Genomic DNA, 24,146 nt, shown 5'->3' on the forward strand with positions numbered 1-24,146 from the left:
AAACAAACAAAAATGTTTGTTTAATTTCTATTTATCTGCATTTTTATTTGTCTACTACATTCACAGATTACTGCAAACTCAAAGTCTAATTATCGCGATTATATTCAACATTTTAAAACTTTCAGTGTCAGGAAAAGTGGCCTATTATGGGATGGCTACACCATTACCCGGTACCAGGACTGTCGTAGCTAACGTTAGCTCTGGTGCTAACAGCAGCATGTTTTACATTGAAGTGATACCGTGATCAGAAAACTCAGTCTGAACACAACCACACTTTTATCCAAGCTGACATCAGGAAGTTTTTTAAAAGAAAACTTTCCAACAAGCTCAATGCGATCCCGTCTTCCTGCACCGTTCACCAAACTTTCTTGTGCACTGACTTCACTCCTGTGCATCTTCTTCACAGCTCGAAAACAGACTTTAGGTTTATTATCGCCACCTACTGGGCTCGAGTGTTCATCAGAGTTACCGGTGTGCCAGAAACTAGGGAACTGAGAAAGGAGTTATTTTTTTAACACGTTACTTTTTCTGTAATTAATTACTCAAAAATAACACGTTGAAGTCCCAGCCTCAGTAAATTCACAATGAGTACTTCTGTTCTCTAAAACACAACAAATACAAGACGTTTACTGTTAAGTCTGGACTCTGAAACTTCCGGTGAAGGTCCCAACACACCGGCTATGAGGCGATATCTAATAATAAACAGCCGGCAATGATACTGCATTGTGTGTAACAGGAATTTCATTGTGTTGTGTAACATCTGCACTCATCTGGTAAACAATGCCCCCAGCAGGATGGTTATTTAGGCCGGCAGATAGTAATGAACGATAGCTTGACGTTTCAGATTGACATAATGGGGCTGTAGCCTGTAATCTCAGAGCACAATGACCCGTGAAAGAGAGAAAAAAAAAAACACACTCATCATCTTATGCAAGAGGCAATGACCACAAATGTCCCCTCTATCTCTCTATCTCACCCACTCACTCTCACACAAATATAGGGTAAGGTTCAGAAGCTTAAGCTAAAGCCCTTCAGAAGGACAAATATCATTCCCCAAATAAAAACAATCCATGCACTGTCCAGCTACGGAAATGCTCAGCTGTGCCCCATCTGGGTCAACCGCTACACCCAGCGAGTGGTGTTTTAATTCTTAATTGCATGAGCTTCAGCCACTGTGGGGACTGTATGCTGGGAGACGAGGCGTTGGATTTGTAAATGTCATCTGTATGCGCATGCAAGCGTACAAAAACATTCAGCTAAAGAAGCCAGACATGTGTGGAGAAAACCTGGTTGAGCTCAGAATGTGAAAAACACATCCCTCGAGCCAGCAGATGACTACTGGTGTGGCATGCCCACGCTACAAATGTGGATCCAGACGCATAAACAGGGGACCAAATGGTCTAAGAAAATGTCAACATAATCCAGAAGAACTGCCCTATTTTCTACAAAACTCATCCAACAGAATCCTTCATATGATGGAAGTCAGACAGCACAACGATTTCATAGTTTGCAATAGGGCTGTATCCCGATATTAATTTTCGTATCCGAATATTCGCTCCATCCCCGGTCGGACGTTACCAGGCGGAACGAATATTCGGCGTTACTGTCTTCCCTCCACCTTCCTCCCTCCTCCCCCCAGACGAAACTAGGAATATTCGGAGCTCGTCTCTTCCCTTCGCCTTCGGCCCACTTCGGCTCATCCCGCCGTGTTCGGCTCGTCTCGGCTCCTCCATTCCTGTTTCTTACCACCACCTGAATGGCCGGGTGGCTGCCGACTCTGACGTCACGCTTCACTTCGTTGCATAAACGAAGGAGACCAGACGAATATATCCAAATACTCAGGCGGGTCTCCTACGGAGACCACACGAATGGATCTGAATATTATTCAGGCCGTCCTCCCCCTCTTGGACGTTACGGGGCGGAACAAATATTCGGATATTCGTCTTTAATAGGGCCCGAATATTCGGAGACCAGAAACCACTATTCGGGCCAGCCCTAGTTTGCAAAAAAAAGTGATGCAGTGTCTACCATAAGAATTCGAAATTGACGGCAGATAAAGCACTAAAATGTTCTATAAATGACACTCAAAACAGGATATTACTCTTCCAAAAGAGGCGAAAGTCGGATCAAAGAATTAAGACTTTGTTTTTTTAAAATCAACAGCAGATGAAGTATGTTGGTTTTGATTAAACATTCAGCAACACTGACATCTGGCTGCTCTCACAACTCAGTTACTAACATGGAACAGAGAAATAAACATCAATAAATCAGAATATATTCCAACACAAAACCCTTCTACGGACACTTTCTTTCTGAATAACAGTCACTTTGTCAGCATTGTCAAAGTTGTATTTTACTTTCAGTGATATTAAGCTCACATTTTCTTAGGTTATATTTATAAAAGTCCACTTGTGACTTCTGTTCCTCTTTTCTGTTGCAGTTTCACTGTGTTTGACATATTTTACTGTGATTTATTGTAGCCGTTTCCTTTTACCACATTGCATAATTCAGACTAACTGCATGAGGAATCCAGATCTTTTGCACCAAGTAGCATCAAAAATTCCCCTGAAATGTCATCAGCCCTTTATTAAAGCCATTTTTTACTGGAATTGCTGATTACCGTCTTGTTTGACTAAACTGAGGCAACATAAAGTCAGTAAAACACCGAAACGTTTCAAAGGAATCTGAAGCAGAAAGTGAACGATGGGAAACTATCCAACAGCCACGATCGCATGAGGGAAACACATGGAAAGTGCATTTGCAGAAAGGAATGGTGCTCGCATGTGAGGAAAAGAATAAGCGGTACACAATGTGCAATCAAAAACTGGAGTGATGCCTCTCTGACGGTATCCACGAAAACCGTGCATAAAACCACGAACAGATGAAGTAATTACCACCGATCATCTGTTAGAACGCGATGTTCTGCTGGGAAACCGTGGGTCCTGGCATTCATGTGGACGATACTTTGACACGTATCACCCTTTTAATCAGGCAGGCTTTTTCCGTTACTAATTTTCACTGTGGATGTGTTAAATCAGAGGTGTCAAACATGAGGCCCGCGGGCCAAAAGTGGTCCTCCAGAGGGTCCAATCCGGCCCTCAAAGTGTAAAAATTACAGAGAAGACATTAACTGCAAATTGTAAATTAGTAAAACTATAAATTTAAAATTGTTTCTAGACCATGACAAGTTGTTTGGATCAGAAAGAAAAATACCAGATTGTTCTTTTGTCATTTTGTGCCTCGTTCTTGTAATACTTTGTCTTGCGTTTGTTGTTTTTTGTCAGATTTTTGTCATTTTGTGCTTTCATTTTGTCTTGCTTGCACTTTTTGTCCTCTGATTTGCTTTTTTCGTTGTTTTTAGCCTTGCTTTTGTGGTTTTAGTGTCTTTTTGTCTCACTTGTGTTGTTTGTCCATTTTTTGTTGCTTTGTGCCTCGTTTTTGTAATGTTTTGTCTTGTTTTTTGTCTTTTGTGTCTGACTTTTGTCATTTGCCTCACGTTTTGGTCGTTTTGTCTCCTGTTTTTGCCGTTTCGCGTTTCCTTTTTGTCTCACTTGTGTTGTCTTATTTTGCCATTTTGTGTTTTGCTTTATTCGTTCTTTGTCTTTTTTTTTGTCATTTTGTGTCTCGCTTTTGCAGTTTTATGTCTCAGTTTTGTAATATTTTGTCCTGTTTATTGTCTTTTTTTGTCAGACTTTTGTCGTTTTGATCATAAAGTAAAATCCTCTCTGGTTCAGTTCCAGGTGACTAAATGTTGTGTTCCTTTGTAGACACTCTGTGATCTGGAAGTTGTAATGTGGAAATGATAAACTGAGGCTGAATGTTGCTAAAATCTAACTTATTTTTCTGAAGAAATTTCCGGCTGTTTATGATGTTTTGCAAAAAGATAATTCCTTAAATGTGAACATTGTCAGAATGTACTTCTTTGCACTAAAACAAAGGAAAACGTTGGAGTTGTGGTTGTTTATAGGTTATTATGTTGTGGTTTTCCTGGTGCCGTCTACTGGAGATCAGATTAGGGCTGAATGTGGAACTAACCTGAACTAAGATGAATCTGACTCCCCTGTGTTAAATGATCACACAGGGCTAATTCATGGCTGTTTCGTGCATTGTGTCTCTGCTTCTGAATGGGTGTGTGGTGAGAATGCACGGACTGAGACAGACGTGCACAAACTACAGCAGCTTTAATGGATATTTGGTGTCATCCTGCTTGGTGTCCCCCCTTTCCAGTCAGTGCTTTTAAAGGAAGGAGCTGCAGTAATGTTATGAGTCACACCAATAAGCTCAACAGTCGAACTGCACGTGTGCAGCACATGAGAGGATCTACAGTCAACCAGAAAGAAGAAGTATGACTTTATACAGCAGTAACAACAACCAACACCTACGTACATCCGTTCACTTGGCTTTTATTTCAGTAGACGAGTCAGTTTAAGTCACTTATCTGCAGTGTAATGTCCTGGTAGGTTTTAAAGGTGCACTAATGTTCCAGGAAGGCGATAAAAAAAGCAGATGTAGAATTATACTCTGCACTGCTCACTAAACATCAGGATATTATCTGATGTTTAGAGGTGTCAGATTAAGATCTCCAACCTCCTTGTTTTTGGAATTTACACACATCAAGTTCTTCCTGATGATCAAATCAGCTGACATGTGATCACACCGTTAAGCACGTCTTGTGTTTGGGGTGACATGTGATGCAGGGTATTTTGTTCTTAATTTAGATCTTAGACCTTCTTGGACTTTAAGGGTCCCTGTGGTGTTTTCTTGTAACTAAACAAAAGTTTAAATTCAGTGTTTCTAATCGAAATATAACTCTGAGGTCTGTCAAACATGTCCAGAGCATTAACTTCCTCATAAAGCATTGAGAGGAAGTGCTTTTAAAATATTGAAATTGTTAAATTTGGGCTGCAACAACTAATATTGACATAAATGCTAATAATCATGAAACATCAGAAAACGGGGATACATGTCTATCAAAACACTTGCGAGCACAAAGTGTCAAATTAAACTGCTTTAGAGCACGACAGCTCAGACATCTCCTCCCTGTTCTGGAGCTGATCTCATGGTGGCTCATTTGCAAACTTTCCCTTTTACTACGAAAACAGTTCAGGGAAAAGTATTTCTGAAAGCATTTGAGGCGAGAAATAAGTTCTGCAGCCCCTGAATCTGTCCTGGTTTTAGTCCACCGACGGCTAGTTTAGACGTCGGACCTCGGCACACCGCATCAAATTTGCGTTAAGTAGAAGTCGAGTCTGCTTTACGTAAATGAGCTGCAGGGAGACGCACCGGATCACAGCTCAAAACGTACCGCAACCAGACCACCAAGCAACACGGTGCGTTTCACATAGACGATGAACGGGACAAAGGAAACTGCAGGAGCTAGTAGAGACGTACCTTTAGCGGTCTGTCTATGCAAACACTTTTCACACACTAGAAAACATCACCAACACCTGTTAACAGCCAGGAGAACAGCTGTTTTCTTTACCGTACTAGTAAAAATAAAATGTGTACAACTGCTTGACAAGAAGAGGGCTGAGGATGTGGAGTACAGTCCAACATAATGACCTGCTGCACAAATGAACATCCAGCTTACTTTACCGTGTGGATACTCAGATAACAAGGAATACTTCACAGTACTGCGAGCCCAAGTCAGTGTATTCTCTTATATGGCGGTTAATTCGATTTCAAAGCAAACCACCAGCATCAAACACAACATGAAACACACGAGGCAGGTCCAGACAAACACTGGATCCCTCTCAATCCCAATGACTCACTTCAGTAAAGAGATTTACGAAGGCACGCTGAATAAGACTTTGATGAGAAACACCGCCCTGGAAGCAACAATGGCTCCTGTGCGTACTGTTTAGAACAGGGGTCGGCAACCTTTAACACTCAAAGAGCCATTTCGACCTGTTTCCCTCCAGAAAAGAAAACACCGGGAGCCGCAAAATCCTTTTGGCATTTAAAATGAAGACAACGCTTTTTTTTTTTTTTTTTTTTACCTCTATGCCCTTGTTAATCAGTCGCGATTACTTAATTACAAAGCCTCTAATTAGATAGATCCATTTTTAATTGTGTCCTTCCACTAATATGTATCTTACTTGGTTAATGTCATTTTTGCTCCTGGACCTCATATGTTACATAATGTTAGCTGGAAATCAATATTTTGCGAATTTCTATTTAACTTGTAAAATCTATTTATCTTAAGCTAATAACTTTTCTCCGGTAAGTCGCTGACCTATTTTTCCAAGACGATACTCCTCTGACTCTGACCTGCTGCCTGGATGTGACATCGAGCCGTGTTCTTGCGAGTAACGTGTATTACCCTATCATGAGTACTTTTGACTCAAAGACGTATCTTTCTTGGAGTGGAGCTTTAATATACAGGCTTGCCATTCTTGAGTACAAAACGATGTGAAACTACAGGCGTTGCTTCTCCAGGAGTAAAATTTTAAAAAAAGACATGAAACGTGTGTGAATCGGAAGCTCCGTGTTCTCTTTTTGCATCAGCTTTGCGCTCTCATGCACAGGCACAGCACATCCGGTGGAGTGACACGTCAAAGTAAGAGCGGTAATTTCACAATAAAATTCTCTATATTAAAATGCATTGAAACGCACCTGAAAGGCAGAATAATGTATTTTCCAAAGTTACAGGGAGCCACGACAGAGGGCTGAAAGAGCCGCATGCGGCTCCGGAGCCGCGGGTTGCCGACCCCTGGTTTAGAAGAAGAGCCGGTCGACTTCACACCCAAAACAAAACACTTCAGAATGATTTGGAGCTCACGGTGCTACAGCTATATGTAGAGAGTAACCAACCATGATCCCAAATTCCCTGCTGGGCTTCTGTGTGTGTGTTCCAGACTGAAGATTTAAAGGACACGGGTGGGATCTGAGGCCTTCCAAGAATTCAGACGAGCAGTTTTCAGTCCTCAGCTGCTCTTTAAAGAACCAGTAGCTCGCTGATACAGATCACCACTCACTCATCTGATCCATCTCATGCAGGAAAAGGAGATGAATCCCGATGACAAAGGAGCAGCTTTATTAAGAGAGTACAATTTGTCACTGGAAGAGTCCAAATTCATCATGTTTCACTCAATAATTGGGCGTATCTACAGCTGTAACAGCATATGGACATTACCTCTCAATTATCAGAATATTTCTTCCATTATTAGTTTTGTCATTAAACAGTTTCTGAAAGTACCGTGTGATGTCCTCAAATGTCTTGTTTGGTTTGATTAGCAGTCCAAAAGCAAGAGAAGTTTCCCATTTTCAGCAATACTACACAGGATTCTCACCAGGATTTTTTTCATGTGCATGCGCATGCGCGCGCGCAATAGCCTTCATTAAATCTCGCGAGCGGCCGGCCCAGATGTCAGCCAATGAGCGTCACACAGATGCTCCAAATGCTCGTGATTTAGGTCACTATTCACCATACATGGCATCACGGAAACAACCGAGACATGCAAATTGAGACATGCTAACCCCGAGATTGGAAGCAACTCTTAATTTTAGATGGGAACGGGTCAATCGACAGGAAAGTACGGCTGAGGTGGGGAGACATAAATTAACCTAGATAGGCACCCAGTCGATAAAAACAAACGCACATGGCGTTATCCGTCAAAATAACAGCGCAGCAGCCCTAATCACAGTGTTAACCCTTCCTGTTCGGCCCCCGACCGTGGTCAGGAAGCCCGGGGTTAACCCCCTTCACTTCCTCGGCAGCCGTAGAGACAAAGACACAGGAGCCCAGCCGTATCGAAGAACACTGCAGCCTTTATTGTCTATCAACAGTGGCTGAACTGCACAGTACCACCAACCCAGCAAATACACACCTTCTCTCCTCCTCTACCGAACCGACTGCCGTCTCTCTCGCTCGCGCTGCATTCAGGGTTGCTCGGACATCTCGCTCTCCCCCTCTCTCTCACACACACAGACGCTGCTCTCCCTCTCTCATGACAGAGCCACACACTCTCATAACAACAGCGTAATCTTTGAAATGCGCTGGCAAGAACCCTGATCTGTCAAAATAACAGCGTAGTGGCCCTAATCACAGCGTAATCTTCTAAACTGACAGCGTAACGGCCCGTTACGCTGAAATGCGCTGGCGAGAACCCTGCTACATACAGACGTATTCTACTTCAGTGGATCTCTGACAAACCTCCTGAGCTCTCAGAGGTTACAGAGTATCATGGAAACGATGACCCACTGGCATAAGGTTAAACCTCTGTTATTTTATAAAACTTGGAAGCCATTTTTGAATTACATCTCTATGGAGAGTGCACAGACCCACAGAAGGGTCTCTATGGACTTATCTGGTCAGACATTCCTAGAAAGAAAGAACCACACCTGAGTTCTGGTATAAACCAAACACCATCTAGGAAAACCGTAAAGCCTGGATATCTACCTACATATCCCTTCAACTGCCAATTTCAGAATTCAATGCTGTTGTACGTTTTTTCCCCTTATTTCCGTACTACATATTAATCTTCTGTGAATTTATTTTTACTCATTGGGTTTTACCGTGTGGGAGTTTCTGTTCACCATGTTCTGTGGAATATGAGGTGCTTTCATGTTTTTCTTGTATAAAGTGAGAAAGTAATTAAGATATATTTAAAAAAATATCTATGTACAGTGTTTCCTCTAGGATTTCTTTTCTGTAGCAGCGGCTGTTCATCTTTCTGCCGACGTTTCTCCGTCAACACACAGTTTGGAGTGAAACCCATGTTCAAAAATGAAAGCGACAAATTGGTATAGATTTTTTCCGCCGCTGGGGAAACTGTGTCAACATCATTGTGGTCTGTGACCTGAAGCTGAGGCTGAACCCGACCTTTTACACACAACCAGCACATACATGATCGTACACACAGAGTGAGCTGAAACGGCTACGAGGTGTTCACAAATTTAGAACTCGAGTGCGTAAAGGATGACATAGAAATGTGAGTGATTGTGTGGATTAGTGGGTAAATACACTACAGATACGTGTGTTTTGGGCTGACTCACTGAACAGACTCAGACAGAGCAGATTGAGCTTAACTAAGCCGGAGAGAAGGGGGGCAAAACAAACACTGTGAGGCAGGCCCAGTTACACTCAGAGACACAAACATATACACTGTGTGTGTGTTCAGGCCGGTGATATTCAGTCCTCCCTGTGGGCTCAGACCTTTTGACATGCACTTTTTAACAACTCCCAGTTCAAATGAAAGTTTAAGTTCACTAAAAGATACCAGAAAACACCGTGAGAACACCTTTTTAGCATCAACTTTACTTTCTGTTGTTGTTCCGAGCTGATTATTAATAAAATCAATAAAAAAACAGAACAGTTTTGGGTGTTTTAAGTCCCAGCAAGCGTACGTGAACACGGACCTCCAGCCGCCAATCTGTCCTTTGAGAGCGCAGAGGGCGGAGGACAAAGATGGATAAAGAAAGGAGGGTGCTGCTGGACAATAGGGCTGGCAGACTGTCTCAACAGCTCAGGGCAGCTCAGAGTGTCTGCGACCGAGCACACCAAAGCCCCCCTTCCCTCTCCACCGTCTGTCCCACTATCCGACCGGCCCACCACTTAGTCTGGGGTGAGGGTGGGAGCGTGGGGGTGCGGGGCTGAAATGGCCTTTGTGCCGTTCATAAAGTCTGCGGCCGGTCTGTCGAGCCATGGCCAACAGGGCTGCAGTCCAGAAGAGCTGCTGCTCTCCAACGACAACATGTGAAGAGGCAAATCATTCACCAGCTCTGTACGAGGGGTGTCACGGGCCAAAACCAGCCCCCTCAGAGGGTCCAATCCGGCCCTCAAAGTGTAAAAATTACAGAGAAGACATTAACTGCAGATTGTAAATTTGTAAAGTTACAAATCTGAAATAATTTCCAGACCATGAAAAGTTGTTTTGATCATAAAGTAAAATACTAGTTTGCTTATTTTGTCATTTTGTGTCAATTTTGTAATATTTTGTAATGTTTTTGTCTGAGTTTTGTCTCATGTTTTTGTCGTTCTGTTTCCTTTTTGTCTCGCTTGCATTTTTGTCTTGTTTTAACCATTTTGTGTCACTTCAGTCATTGCTTTTTGTCTCGTTTTGTCCATTTTTTTGTAATTTTGTGTCTCGTTTTTGTGATTTTGTCTACATTTCTTTTTCCCGCCTTTGTCGTTTTGATCGTAAAGTAAAATATTGCATTGCTTATTGCTCTTGTGCCATTCTGCGTCTCATTTTAGTAGTATTTTGTCTTTTTTTGTCTGACATTGGGCATTTGTCTGACGTTTTTGACGCTTTGTTTCTCGTTTTGTGTTTTCTTTTGGTCTCACTTGTATAGTTTCTTATTTTGTCATTTTCTGTTTTGCTTTATTTGTTGTTTGTCATTTTTTTGGTCGCTTAGTTTCTCGCTTTTGTCATTTTTTGTCTTTTTGTTTTGCGTCATGTCTTTTGTCTCATTTGTTGTCATTTTGTCTCTTGCTTTTGTCACTGTTTCGTTTTTATAACATTTTGCCTTGTTTTTGTTGTTTTTTGGTCTTAAAATACTATATCGTTCACTTCTGGATACTAAATGTTGTGTCTCTGTAAATAAACTGATCTGGAAGTTGTAATGTGGAAATGATAAACTGAGGCGTAATGTTGCTGAAATTGAATTTATTTTTCTTTAAAAAATTCAGGATGATCATAATGTTTTGCAAAAAGATAATTCCTTAAGTTTAAGTTCCTTAAATGTGAACATTCTCAATGTACTTTTTGAACTAAAACAAAAGAAAAAAGTTGAAGTTGTGGTCATTTACAGGTTATTATGCTGTGATTTTACTGCTCTGGTCCACTGGAGATCAAATTGGGCTGAATGTGGAACCTGGACTAAGATGAGTTCAACACCCCTGTTTTAGACACACAGCTGCTTCACTAAATCTATGAAGTTCAGTTCATTTTCAGCCTGTTCAAGCTTTGCATTGCTGGTGGATTAATTTTCTCCTGAAGTGTTTCATGCGCTGCTTAGGAGCTGTTCTTGTTCTCTCAGGTTAATCCTTTGTTGTGCCACCATTCAAAGAATCTGCAACTGCATAATTACACAGAACATTACATAATTGGAAAAATAAGGACAGTTACAGTCCAAGTTTTCTCTGCACACATCCTCTCTGCAAGCTCTCTTTGTCCGGCTTTGTCGACCCAAACAACACAGGAGGTAAGCGATCAAGTGCACGAACGCTGGACTGTGAATGCATTCCAACAGCGGTGAAACATATTCCACACGCCTCCCACTCACTCTGGAAAAGCCATTAGACTTCTCTTACTCTAACAAAGGTGGAGGCGGGTGGAAGGGGAACAAGAATAGAGTGCGAGAGAAAAATACAAGCCCGACTGTGGCCCATAGGTGATATCATGGGGCTGAAGTGTGCTGGGACCAGTGAAGGAGGGCCTAATGTGAAATACGAAACCGGCAGACAGACGACCGGCCGGGCTAGACGACAAATAACAGCGTCTGGACTCAAAAAGCCGGGGAGACGATGGAAGACTGGGAACCATTAGTTTTACTGCTAATCGTCAATGAGCGGAGCAGCGCGTCTCCCTTGAAGAAAAATGATGAACGGTTCAGAACATTCCAGATGCAAGTCATCAATAAATTTCTCCACGGTCGGAAGTCCAGTTGTGGGTTTATTTCCTACAGCAGGGCAGAGTGTAGGACGGTCTACTGGTCCGGTGAAATCAATGTTTGTTCATTCTTTTAATCGATACGATCCACTGGATATGATATCGCACAGTGAAATTTGAGTGTAGGGTGGACTGAAGACGTACCAAAAATACAACCATTACTTGTTTATTACTCACACAGTGTCTTCATAAAGAACTTACATTTAAAATTCTGATTTTTTTTTCCAGTAAAACTTCCATTCTGCACTTAATGAGGAACTATAGATTCTGGTTTTAAAGGCTTTGGCTAAAAAACTTTGTCCAAAAATGTTATACCTATCGTCAGTTCTCGAGTTTAGATCAGTAGTATTCCAAATATAGTTCTAAATAATCAAGTTTTTTGAGCTCAGATGGGGCCAGGAGTAACAGAAAATTGAACTAAATCAAAAAGAAGAACATGCCTATCCTGAAAAAAAATCGGCTACTGAGAGGAAAGTACATTTGTTTTTTGATCGTAAACGAGAAACAAAAAGCCAAAAACATGAGACAAACAACAAGTCAGACAAAAAAAGACAAAAAACAACAAAAAAAGATGAAATGCTACAAAAATAAGACACAAAATGACAGAAGCGAGAAACAAAATAACAAAAAATAGACAAAAAGTGAATAACGAAATAAGACAAACAACACAAGCAAGACAAAAACGAAACACAAAATGACAAAAAAAACGAGAAACAAAACGATAAAAACACGAGACAAATGGCAAAAGTCAGATAAAAAAGAAAAAAAAAGACAAAATATTGACTGACGAGCAAAAAATAATGTGGCGTACAGGCTCAGATTTTCCAATCCTTACCAGCTTTTTTTTTTTTTTGGTGTACAGGCATGAATGTTCCTCAGTTGTATAACTAAATAAACTGTTTATGTATTTGGTGTTGTGGGGACTGGAGTCTAGTCTAACATGCAGTGGAAAAGAGGGTGGGTACACCAAGAAATTTTTTCCAATCCGGGTGCTCATGTAAGCTACTGAGTTGAGAAACAAAGATAAGGTTTTCCACTGAATGCTTTTTCCATTTAACAAAGTAAGCCTAAGTTTAGAAACATCCAAACCTAAGCAAGCATGGAAAAACAAAGCCTTTAAAGGGCAAAGGTTGATTGTGAAACTAATGACAAACTTATACCTAACACTGCATTAGAAAGGCTAATAGATATGGACAAACCACTCATGCCATACCAACTATTCTCTGCTTAGACCAACCTGCAGGTTTGTAAACAGCAGAAGGAAATCCAGAGTCCCCAGTATTCCAGACAAAGTAAGACATATGCCCTTAATTGAGCTGTTGAGAGACTATGGATAGATGCTGTATTTTGTACTACACATTATGCCAGACACAGGAGAAATTCTGCACCAAATACCTACAAACTACCAGAGATGTGGTTCTTCAAGTCCAAATCTGATCAGATTGCAGTCCACAGTCTCTGGTGTCACTATATCAGGTGTCCTGGACAGCAAAGTGTCTGGGGAGCTCGTAGCCGGACTTAGTTTCTGGTTCTTTCACTTAGACTAAAGTGGAGCTCTAATCCATCCGTTCAACCCAACAAACCCAATACAATAAATGCTCAACACGTTATTTTCAACCTGCGGCCAACAAAAACTCATGTTTCTGGGTTTTTATTGAGTCATCTGATGAGGTTTTTATTAAATCCTGGATCATCTTAAGCATCTGTTGCTTATCCTCAACATCAGGGGTGTCAAACATGCAGCCCATGGGCCAAAACAGGCCCGACAGAAGGTCCAATCTGCCCCCCAAAGTGTAGAAACTACAGAGGAGACATTAACTATTGTGAATTAGTAAAACTATAAATTTAAAATAATTTCCACAAGTAGATTGCTCATTGTTCTTTTGTCATTTTGTGTCGTTTGTTTCCTTTTTGTTTTGTTTTAATCATTTTGTTTCGTTTTTTTTATCTCGTTTTTGTCATCTAGTGTCTTTTGTTGCATCACTTGTGTTGTTTGTCCAGTTTTTAGCCCCTTTGTGTCTTCTTGTCTTTTTTTGTCTGATTTTTGTCATTTGTCTCATGGTTTTGTCATTTTGTATCTCGCTTTTTGTTATTTTTTGTCTCGTTTGTCCGTTATTTTTGTTGCTTTGTAACTTTGTCTCGTTTTTTGTCTCTTTTGTTTTGTTTCATGTCATTCGTCTCATGTTTTGTCATTTTGTGTCTTGCTTTGGTCGTTTTGTGTCTAATTTTTCTCATATTTTCTCTTGTTTTTTGATCATAAAGTAAAACACTACATCATTCAGTTCCCGATGGCTGTGACTAAATGTTGTGTTCCTTTGTAGACATTCTGATCTGGAAGTTGTAATGTGAAACTGAGCCATAAAAAAGTAAAATTATATTTATTTTTCTTAGGAAATTTCATAATGTTTTGTAAAAAAAAAAAAAAAAGAAAGCTCCCTCAATGTGAACATTCCCAAAACGTACTTTCTTTGCACGTAAACCAAAGGAAAAATTGTGACCATTTATAGATCATTACTCTGTGATTTTACTGGTCCGGTCCACTGGAGATCAAAATGAACTGAATGTGGAACCTGAACTAAGATGAGTTTGACTCCCCTGCTCAACATCCACCAACTTTTACCAACCTCTGTATCTCAGCTTTGGTATTTTAAGACTTTCCCTTGTTCTCGTGTCTGAAAATAAATCTTCCTCTCGCCTGTTGAACCTCTGCTCTTTCACACCAAGCCGTTTTCCCAAACACATCCAGCTGTAGTCCAGCACATGAAGCGGCGGCGGCGGTAGCAGCCAGTGGAGCACAAAGGCACATTTGTTGTCTGGTGAGCGTGTGTGTCTGTGTGCGTTTCTGCCTCGTGCATGTGCACTCCCCCGCAGATAGTGAGACGGCCAGGGCCAAGTCGAGGCAGAGCCGTCTCTAACCCCTCCACCCGCGGTGCGAGCCGCAAACCAAACAGCAGCCCACGCCCTCCTCAAGGCCCCGGCAGGCAGAAAGAGCATTCCTCTGAGCTGACTAACCACACACACACACCTACATACAGCTACATGCACAACGACGTTACATACATACATTACTTTATTTTTAGTCAGGCAGCTTGAATGCTGTGGATTTTAACTTAGTGTGATAATGCGGTGTACAAAGTTTCACGTTAATCACAGTGAACTGAATGAGATGTCAGGCAGAACAATTAAAGCAGAGGTGTCAAACTCATTCTAGTTCCACATTCAGCCCAATCTGATCTCCAGTGGACCACACCAGGAAAAAATTAGCTTAACAACCTGTAGGTAACCACAACTCCTAATTATTTGTTGGCTTCGTGCAAAAAAAATATCTGATTCAAAGAATTATCTTTCTACAAAAAATTTTGAACAGCCTGAAATTTCTGAAGAAAAATAAATTCAATTTCAACAATAGCATGTCTCAGTTTATCATTTCCACGTTACAACTTCCAGATCAGTAAGTGCCTATAAAGAAACACAACATCTGATCTGGAAATGAATGATGTCGTATTTTACTTTATGATCAAAATGACAAAAGCCAGACAAAAACAAGACAAAATATTAGAAAAATGAGACACAAAACGACAAAAATGAGACACAAAATGACAGGAAACAAAACAAAGAGACCAAAAATTGACAAAAAAGTGAAAAACAAAAGGGAAAAACATAGACAAACACAAACAAGACAAAAACTACAGAAACAAAACAACAAAAAATAGACAAACACCACAAGCGAGACAAAAAAAACAAAGACAGCAATACAGAAAACAATAAAGCAAAACACAAAATGACAAAAAAGAAGAAAAAACACACAAGCGAGACAAAAAGGAAACAAAATGACAAAAAAGATAAACAAAATCACAAAATCATGAGAGAAACGACAAAAGTCAAACAAAAAAGACAAAAAAACCCAAGAAGTTTTACCAAACTTGGACCGCCCGGCGACAAAGATGACCCCTGTGACCTTGAAAATGAGGTCACGGTCACCAAATTTGAACTCGACCTGTGTCTTATTATGGCACAGCTGTGTACCAAATATGGTGAGGCTACATCAATATTTGATAGAGTTATCGCGCGGAAAACCGATAAACCAAACAAACAAGCAAGCAAGACCATGCAGCTGAAAATAATACCTTCCGGAAAACGCAGTTTTGCCGGGCGGTAACAACAAAAACAATGCAAAATATTACAAAAACTAGGAAAGCACTCAGAGTGTGCAGACCTCCGCCAAGGATAGAGAGGAAAACAGGAAACCCATGCAGTAAAGGATCATGAGCTGGAATTGAACCTGCCTCTCTGACACAGTTCTGTTTATGAATCACCTTCTTAACCAGTTGAGCTATCTGGACACCTTGTTCCAATTTGTTGGGACGACAAACTAACCTATGATGTTTTTGTCATACTTTGGCCCACACACTAAAACATACTAAAAAATTCAAAGTGATTCACAGTCCAGGATCCTTTCCGGATTGCCACCAAAATTAAATCAGCTCTTCCTCTTACCATAGTCTACATCCCCTCAAAATTTCATGTGAATCTGGCCAGGCGTTTTTGAGTTATCTTGCTAACAGACAGACAGACACACAAACGCCGGGTGTCACATAACCTCCTTGGCGGAGGTAATGAGACACAAAAAGACAAAAGAGCAATGAACAATCTAGTATTTTACTTTATGATCTAAACAACTTGTCATGGTCTGGAAATTATTTTAGATTTATAGTTTAACTAATTTACAATCTGCAGTTAATGTCTTCTCTGTAATTTTTACACTTTGAGGGCCGGATTGGACCCTCTGAGGGGGCTGGTTTTGGACCCTCGTACAGAGCTGGTGAATGATTTGCCTCTTCACATGTTGTCGTTGGAGAGCAGCAGCTCTTCTGGACTCTGAAAGACCGCTTTTGGCCCACGGGCCTCAAGTTGGACACCCCTTCCAATGAATCGTCTATAAATTGCTTTTTTCATCTATTTGTCGTCTCTTTAAAATAACTGTTATTCATTTAAACGTAAAACATAGCAGCAGCAGCAGCAGCCAGGTGAAGCTGTTGAGGGTTTCTGAGTGGCTGACTGTGTGGTTACATCGATGCAAACACTAAAACACAGGTACCACGCTCTGCAAACACACACAGACACTTAGTGTACGTGTCCGTCTTGACTCACAGTAGTGTCTGTCAAGCAAATCAAACAACGACAGGAATCCTGAACCCCGCTGAGGAGGCCAACTCGTTACCGTCATTAGAGCGGCCAACCGCACGCAGACAGACAACACACATAAACTCTGGGTGACCCGTCTTGTACCGTGTCGCTGTCGAACAACGCTGTCTCGGATGACTCAGGTGTGATACTTGACATGAAAGCCGTCTGAGAGAGCGATAGACGGTGTGTGTCTGTGTGTGTGCAAAACAAGGGAAACAAGAAATGTGATAGTTTCATCTCAATGCTTTGCAAAGGTGCAGCTATAGTCGGTTTATATAAGTGGCTTAAATGTACCCAAACCTGGATTTAATCTGGACAGGTGCTGCTTTAAGTTTTAAATGTCTGAGTGCATGGCCATCAGGTGTCTGTTGTTTTGGTGCAAAAAAGGACATCCTGAAAATATTCACATTCAGGAATTATCTTTTAACAAAACATTATGAACAAACTGAAATTTCTTAAGTAAACTAAATGAATTATTAAATTAAATTCAGCCTCAGTTTATCATTTCCACAGTACAATTTCCAGATCACAGAGTGTCTACAAAGGAACACAACATTTAGTCATCTATTACTGAACAATGTAGCATTTTACTTTATGATCAAAACGACAAAAGTCAGACACAAAAAAAGACAAAAAAAACAAGACAAAAAAATATCACAAAAATGAGACACAAAATGACAAAAGAACAATAAGCAGTGTAGTATTTTATTTTATGATCAAAACGACAAAAGTCAGATACAAAAAAGACAAAAAAAAGACAAAAAAATCACAAAAATGAGACGCAAAATGACAAAAGAACAATAAGCAGTGTAGTATTTTATTTTATGATCAAAACGACAAAAGTCAGATACAAAAAGACAAAAAACAAGACAAAAAAAATCACAAAAATGAGACACAAAATGACAAAACATGAGATAAATGACACAAAACAAAACAAGAGACCAAAAGTTAGCCAAAAAAGTTACAAACCGACAAAAAAAATGGACAAACGATAAAAATGAGACAAAAAAATGACAAAAACGAGACTAAAACCAACGAATAAAGCGGAGCAAAAAGATTAAAAGAAGACAAAAAACACAAACGAGACAACAAAAAAGAAAAAACATGACAAAAAACAGCAAACACAAGACAAAATATTTCACAAACGAGGCACAAAACGACAAAAGAACAATCCAGTATTTTACTTTATGATCCAAACAACTTGTCATGGTCTAGAAATAATTTTAAATTTATAGTTTTACTAATTTACCATCTGCAGTTAATGTCTTCTCTGTAATGTTTACACTGGACCCTCTGGAGGACCGCTTTTGGCCCACGGGCCTGATGTTGGACACCCCTGGTCTATGGTTTTGTATTTGACAAGCAAAAAAGAAAAAAAAAATCTCTTCGGACAAATATGATGACTAACAACTGCTTGAAGACACATGAAGGAAATGACTACAAAGCATACACACAATTACACCAGACAGCATATCTGCCTGTGTGCAGGTATTTCTATTTTGACACAGCAGCTTCACTGTGTGTGTGTGTGGTTTTTTTTGCTTTAATGTAGTCCGTCTGTCACCCAGACACGCTCCTTTTGATGTCGAACTGCTGTCTAGCTGGAAAACAAACCAGTTCTATCAGAGCTATTAGCGTGTATTTCTGTTTTTTCTGCATGCAAACCACACTAACCACAGTCTGACTCTGATAAGCCTGAGAGTTCAACTCGCTGCTTCTTGCCAAACAGGCTGTCTCCTTCATCTAAACCCTCTGCTTTCTGGTTTACCTTTCTCTTTTTACGCTCAAATTCCAATGCTTTGTTGTTTTCACTTTTCTAAAAATACCGTCTTCTCCTGTCAATCATCACTGAGTCACCTTCCCTCGTTAAGTCTCCCATCATGACGAGCCGTCGCTTCCAGCAGCAGACACAACAACGGGAATCCCCGAGTCCTCTTCAGCGATCTGCATTCCCTCTTTCTCTCATTTTACCTCTGTCTCATTCTTTCCTCTATCTGATGGACAGTCTGTCTTTCTACCTCTGAGCTTCACTCCTCCTGTCCTGACAGCTGCATGTCAGGACAGGAGACTGTAGTCAGACTGTAGTCTTGCTGCCAGGAGGGATGTGTGTGTGCACAACACAAACACACTCCCCAGCTCTGGCCCAAACCCAGTGTAAGTTAAGGAAGGTAAGAGTGAGGAATCCACTCCCCCAGGCTCCGTGAAAAAACACATCACTCTCACACCGCATACATGCACCACACACCTTGTATGATTTCTCTGAAAACACCACCAGTGTCACCCCACAAAACCACGACTGGAACTTGACACAATTTTGGTGAAAGTCGGTTCACACCGGTTAACCCGACTGACTCAGAACCTGCAGCATTAACGGGCGAATATTTCTGTTGAGACCTGCTTGGCTTCCATACATAACTTTCTCCTATAAAGTTGTCTCTGCTGAAAAATGACAGGAATGTTATAGGCCATCATAGTAAATTATCCTCCACTTTACAACACACATAATGCAAATACAGAAACTGCCAGGAAATTAATTAAGAACAGCTTCAATCATCAATTATTTTATCATTTCCTAAGTGAAAATTCTAAGCTTGTGCTGGATCCAACTTTGCAAATATGAACATTTTTGTCACTTTTATCTCTTTTCTATCATTGTAAATTGAAAATGTTTGTTTTTAGACTCTTGTTTGACCAAAACACACCATTTAAATGACTCTCCTTGCACTTAGAGTGCCCATTTTTGCCAATTTCTTGCATTTTATAGCCTCAGTGATTGACTGCATAATCAAAATACACGGATGAATCAACAATTAAAATGTCACTGTATCAAATTAGCATTTACAAACAGCCTTATTGCATGACAGAATTAGAAACCTGCATTCTGGCAATGAAAATTCATTCTGCACAGCTGCAATAACAAAAAGCTAAAGAGTAAGAGCGGCATGGCTCAGTGGGTAGAGTGGCCGTCTTGTAACTGGAAGGTTGCCGGTTCGATCCTCGGCCCGTCGTGCTCGTGTCGAGGTGTCCCTGAGCAAGACACCAAGCCCCTAATTGCTCCTGATGGGTTGTGGTTAGCACCTTGCATGGCAGCTCCCGCCATTGGTGTGTGAATGTGTGTGTGAATGGGTGAATGTGACATATCATGTGAAGCACTTTGGATAAAAGCGCTATATAAATACTACCATTTAAAGTGGCACATATAAATTAAGATTTAGCTAAATATCCAGATAAATGACTAATAAGCTGTGCTTTTGACCCAGTGCGGGTCATCAGTCCTTTGCTTAAACAGTTAAGTTTACTTTTCTACGTAAAGGAGGCCTCTGTAGTCTTCTGCATGCAATAAATGTAAGGAACAGAACAAATAGTGCATCTGAGGAAATTACCAACTCAGAAACTTTCATTATGCAAGAGTAGAGCACATAATACAATGAGGACTTACTTCAGTTCTTGGTGTAAAAAATTTGATGCAGAACTGATTCTCAATATAAATGCATTCTTGATTCAATAAGGCCGACAAAGGGCGCTGTGTTTGGTTAAGTGTCGTGAGAAGACGCAGCTGTCTGTTATTTTTCGATCTATTCCATAATTGCATTAAAAATAATGAAAAAAAAAGTGTAATGTAATGACCAGCCTGACAACAGAAGCTCTGTTCATGTGTACTGGATAAAATAACACGGAGTTGTTGTGTTGTTGGTCATATTACATCTCCAGCAGTGTAAAAAAATCCACTCTGGAAAGCCAAAGCCATCCAAAATGCTTTCGAAATGAAAGAATGTGGATCGACTTATCGTCAGCCAGTCTTCGTCAGCTTAACATTATTATGCGTTTTGTCCAAATTTTGGATGAAAAATGTTGATGAATAGTCAGAGACAGAAACTAGTCAACAAATCTTCTAAATTAAATGACAAATCTTGCAGCGGAATCACGTTAAACTGCAGTTACAGATCACTTCTGCAAATAGAAAACTACCACTATGGTCAAAGTTTAGGCACCAAAATGGCTCGTTAAGATCAGGGAAAGGTCATGGGTTTGGGTTAAAATTACTCACTGGTTACCAAAACATTGTGGTTTGGGTTAAATCTGCACTTCCTTAAAGTTAGAGGACCTTCATTCTCTTGGTCAAGCTTGGTGCAGTGTGCAGAACAAAACGGGGACTTTCTACAGTTCTTGGTGTTGAAAATTTGATTCAGAATTGATTTGATTCTCAATATAAATGCATTCTTGATTCAATAAGGCCGACAAAGGGCGCTGTGTTTGGTTAAGCGTCGTGAGAAGACACAGCTGTCTGTTATTTTTCCAACTGCATAACTGTATTAAAAACAATGAAATTAAAGTGAAATGTATTGCGCAGCCTGACAATAGAAGCTCTGTTTGTGTGTGCTGGAGAAAATAACACAGAGCTGTTGTGTTGTTGGTCATTGTTGGTCACTAAGCTGCAACTTTCAGGGAAAGCCAAAGCGATCCAACATTTTTCTGAAATCAAAAAACATGGACCAACTTATCGTCAGCTTAACATTATTACAGACAAATGTTGATCACTAATCAGAAACAGAAGCTCAATGATTCTTCTACATTAAATGACGAATCCAGCAGTAAAATCACATAAAACTGCAGATGCAGATCACTTCTGCAAACGGAAAACTGTGTTGTGATCTGACACCACTATGGTCAAAGTTAAAGCACCAAAATGGCTCGTTAAGATCAGGGAAAGGTCGCGGGTTTGGGTTAAAATTACTCACTGGTTACCAAAACATTGTGGTTTGGGTTAAAATCTCCACTTCCTTAAGGTTAGAGGACCTTCATCCTCTTGGTCAACCATGGGGAACCATCAAGGCCAAACCCATAAGAAACTACCACCAACTCTGCTCAGGAAACAGGAAGTGATCGTCTATCTGACACTTTGTTGACCTCCTCCCTCTGTTTTCTACTTTGCTTCTGATTTACCCAACAGGTAGAACTGAAATACAATCGGCTTCTGTTTATAAATGAAGGTCTTAGTCACTAAACAACACAAGGAAAAACATCTGTTAGTCATCCTGTCGCATTAAAGCCCTGCAGGCCACCACGCTCCACAGCCACCAACAGACCATCAGAAACTGGTAGGCTTTCATGGCCTGACGTACTTTACACACCAATGTTTGTGAGTAACCCAAGTTTACAGCTCACAGGAAGAGAGGGTTTTAAAAGGAGAGCGGAGAAAAAAGGGAGGGAGGGTCAATACCACATTGCCACAATTGCTCGCTGCTGAGTGACTAAGTCTTGATCTTGGATGGGAGCTCCAGCTTTCACTTTGCCTTCTGTGTCTCAGAAAAGTAAGAACAGCTCATTGTCAAAACCACAGAGACCTGAAAGGCAAGTAAACCAACGGCCCTGCCCAAGTCAAAGCCCGATATACTTTGTTTTCCAATTCAAATGGGAATCTAAGTCAAAGTGACTGTGACTAATGCTTTTTCATGGGATGTGGGCTTTATCTCCAGTGTAAACACACCGGGACATACGCCCACACAGGCTGCCCCGCTGCCCACATCAACCACCCACACCCACAAATAACTCCGTCTCCACTGAACTCACCGTGTTGTGATACCACGGCTTTCTAGCCAGAGGTAGTCGTGTTATTTCAAATCCTATCTAGCAGGTCGCGGCTCTACAAAAAAACAGCTGACTTTCCCAACGCGTCTCATTTTAACCACCTGGCAAACAGAACGAGTGGAAGAACTTTGGACAAAACATTTAAACACAATGAACAGAAGAAAATGTGGACCGTTTTACTTTACGATATAAACGACAAAAAACAGCAAAAAGAAGAGACAAAATATTACGAAAAGGAGACACAAAACGATAAAAATGAAACAAAGGACACGGAATAGCACAGAAGACACAAAAAAACAGTGAAAAGAAAGCTACAAAGGAGAAAAAACAAAACACAAACAAAGCAAAAAAAGACAAGCGGGAAACAAAACGACAAAAAAATAAACAACCCAAGCGAGACAAAAAAAACCCCACAAAATGACAAAAACAACATGGAAAACAATACATAAAGCAAAACAAAATGACAAAAATAAGACAAAAAACACAATTGAGACGAAAAGTAAACACAAAATGACAAAAATGAGAAAGAAAACGACAAAAACATGAGACAAACGACAAAAGTCAAACAAAAAATAAGACAAAACTTTATAAAAAGACACAAAATGACAAAAGAACAATGAGCAATCCAGTATTTTACTTATCAAAACAATGAAAGTCAGCCAAAAAAACAACAAAAACATTACAAAAATGAGACACAAAATCACAAAAAATGAGACACACGACACAAAACTAAACAAAAAAGAGACAAAACATTAGACAAAAAGGTTAGAAAGCAACAAAAAATGGACCAACGACAAAAGTTACACAAAAAATGACAAAAGCGAGAAACAAAACGACAAAAAATAGACCGACAACACGAGCGAGACAAAAGGGAAACCCAAAATGACAAAAAAGAAAAATAAAAACGACAAAATATTACAAAAATTAGCCACAAAATGTCAAAAGAACAAACTAGTATTTTACTTTATGATCCAAACAACTTGTCATGGTCTAGAAATGATTTTAAATTTATAGTTTTACTAATTTACAATCTGCAGTTAATGTCCTCTCTGTAATTTTTACACTTTGAGGGCCGGATTGGACCCTCTGGAGGACCACTTTTGGCCCACGAGCCTCATGTTGGACACCCCTGCTCTAAGATATTCTGACTACATCGCTTGTTTCCTCTTTTTTTCAGTAATTTTACTTCAAATTACCCCCTGATGATATGCGATGTCATTTCTGCTTTTCCACCACCACATGCGAGTATCGACTCATTCAGCGCCGGCTTCCTTCAGCATCACCGCAAACTGCCGTCAGGAGGGGTAGCAGCGAGCCTCACCGGGGAGTTCATGTGTCAGAGAGATAGGAGCTGACCTCCGCATGGACAGGCCCGAACATGCAGCTGCTGTCAGCCAGCCAGAACGTAGGAGAATTAATAGAAACAGCGGCTCTCCAGGGACGCCGTTAGCCCACGCTGACAGCCAGCCCTGATCCGGGGTCGTCTTAATGCACTCTTCCCTTCTGCATTAGCGGTGGGGAAACGTGAAACCCGGATCACGGCAAACATTATTTAACTTTCCGGGTAGGCTTAACTCAGGCCTGTGCAAGCTGCGATATGCACACTTGTGGCGATCAAGAATGTGGGAGTGCCCTGCGCCGGGTTCGGCTTACATCTGACACAGTGTGCTGCTAATCTGAATGGCCCGCAAGTGAGAATGTGTGAACGCAAGCAGAAAGATTGGGGCTTCAATGAGTCATTTATTACAACTTTCA

The 24,146-nt window shown here is 40.6% G+C and overlaps 1 protein-coding gene across 1 annotated transcript in view; it reads right to left on the bottom strand.

Moving 5' to 3' along the window:
* smad3a (SMAD family member 3a) overlaps positions 1-24,146 on the bottom strand; it is a 47,927-nt gene that overhangs the window by 19,741 nt on the left and 4,040 nt on the right. The window lies entirely within an intron of this gene.

This window comes from Acanthochromis polyacanthus, chromosome 2 (genome assembly GCF_021347895.1).
Source record: "Acanthochromis polyacanthus isolate Apoly-LR-REF ecotype Palm Island chromosome 2, KAUST_Apoly_ChrSc, whole genome shotgun sequence".
In the NCBI taxonomy this organism is placed as follows: Eukaryota; Metazoa; Chordata; class Actinopteri; family Pomacentridae; genus Acanthochromis; species Acanthochromis polyacanthus.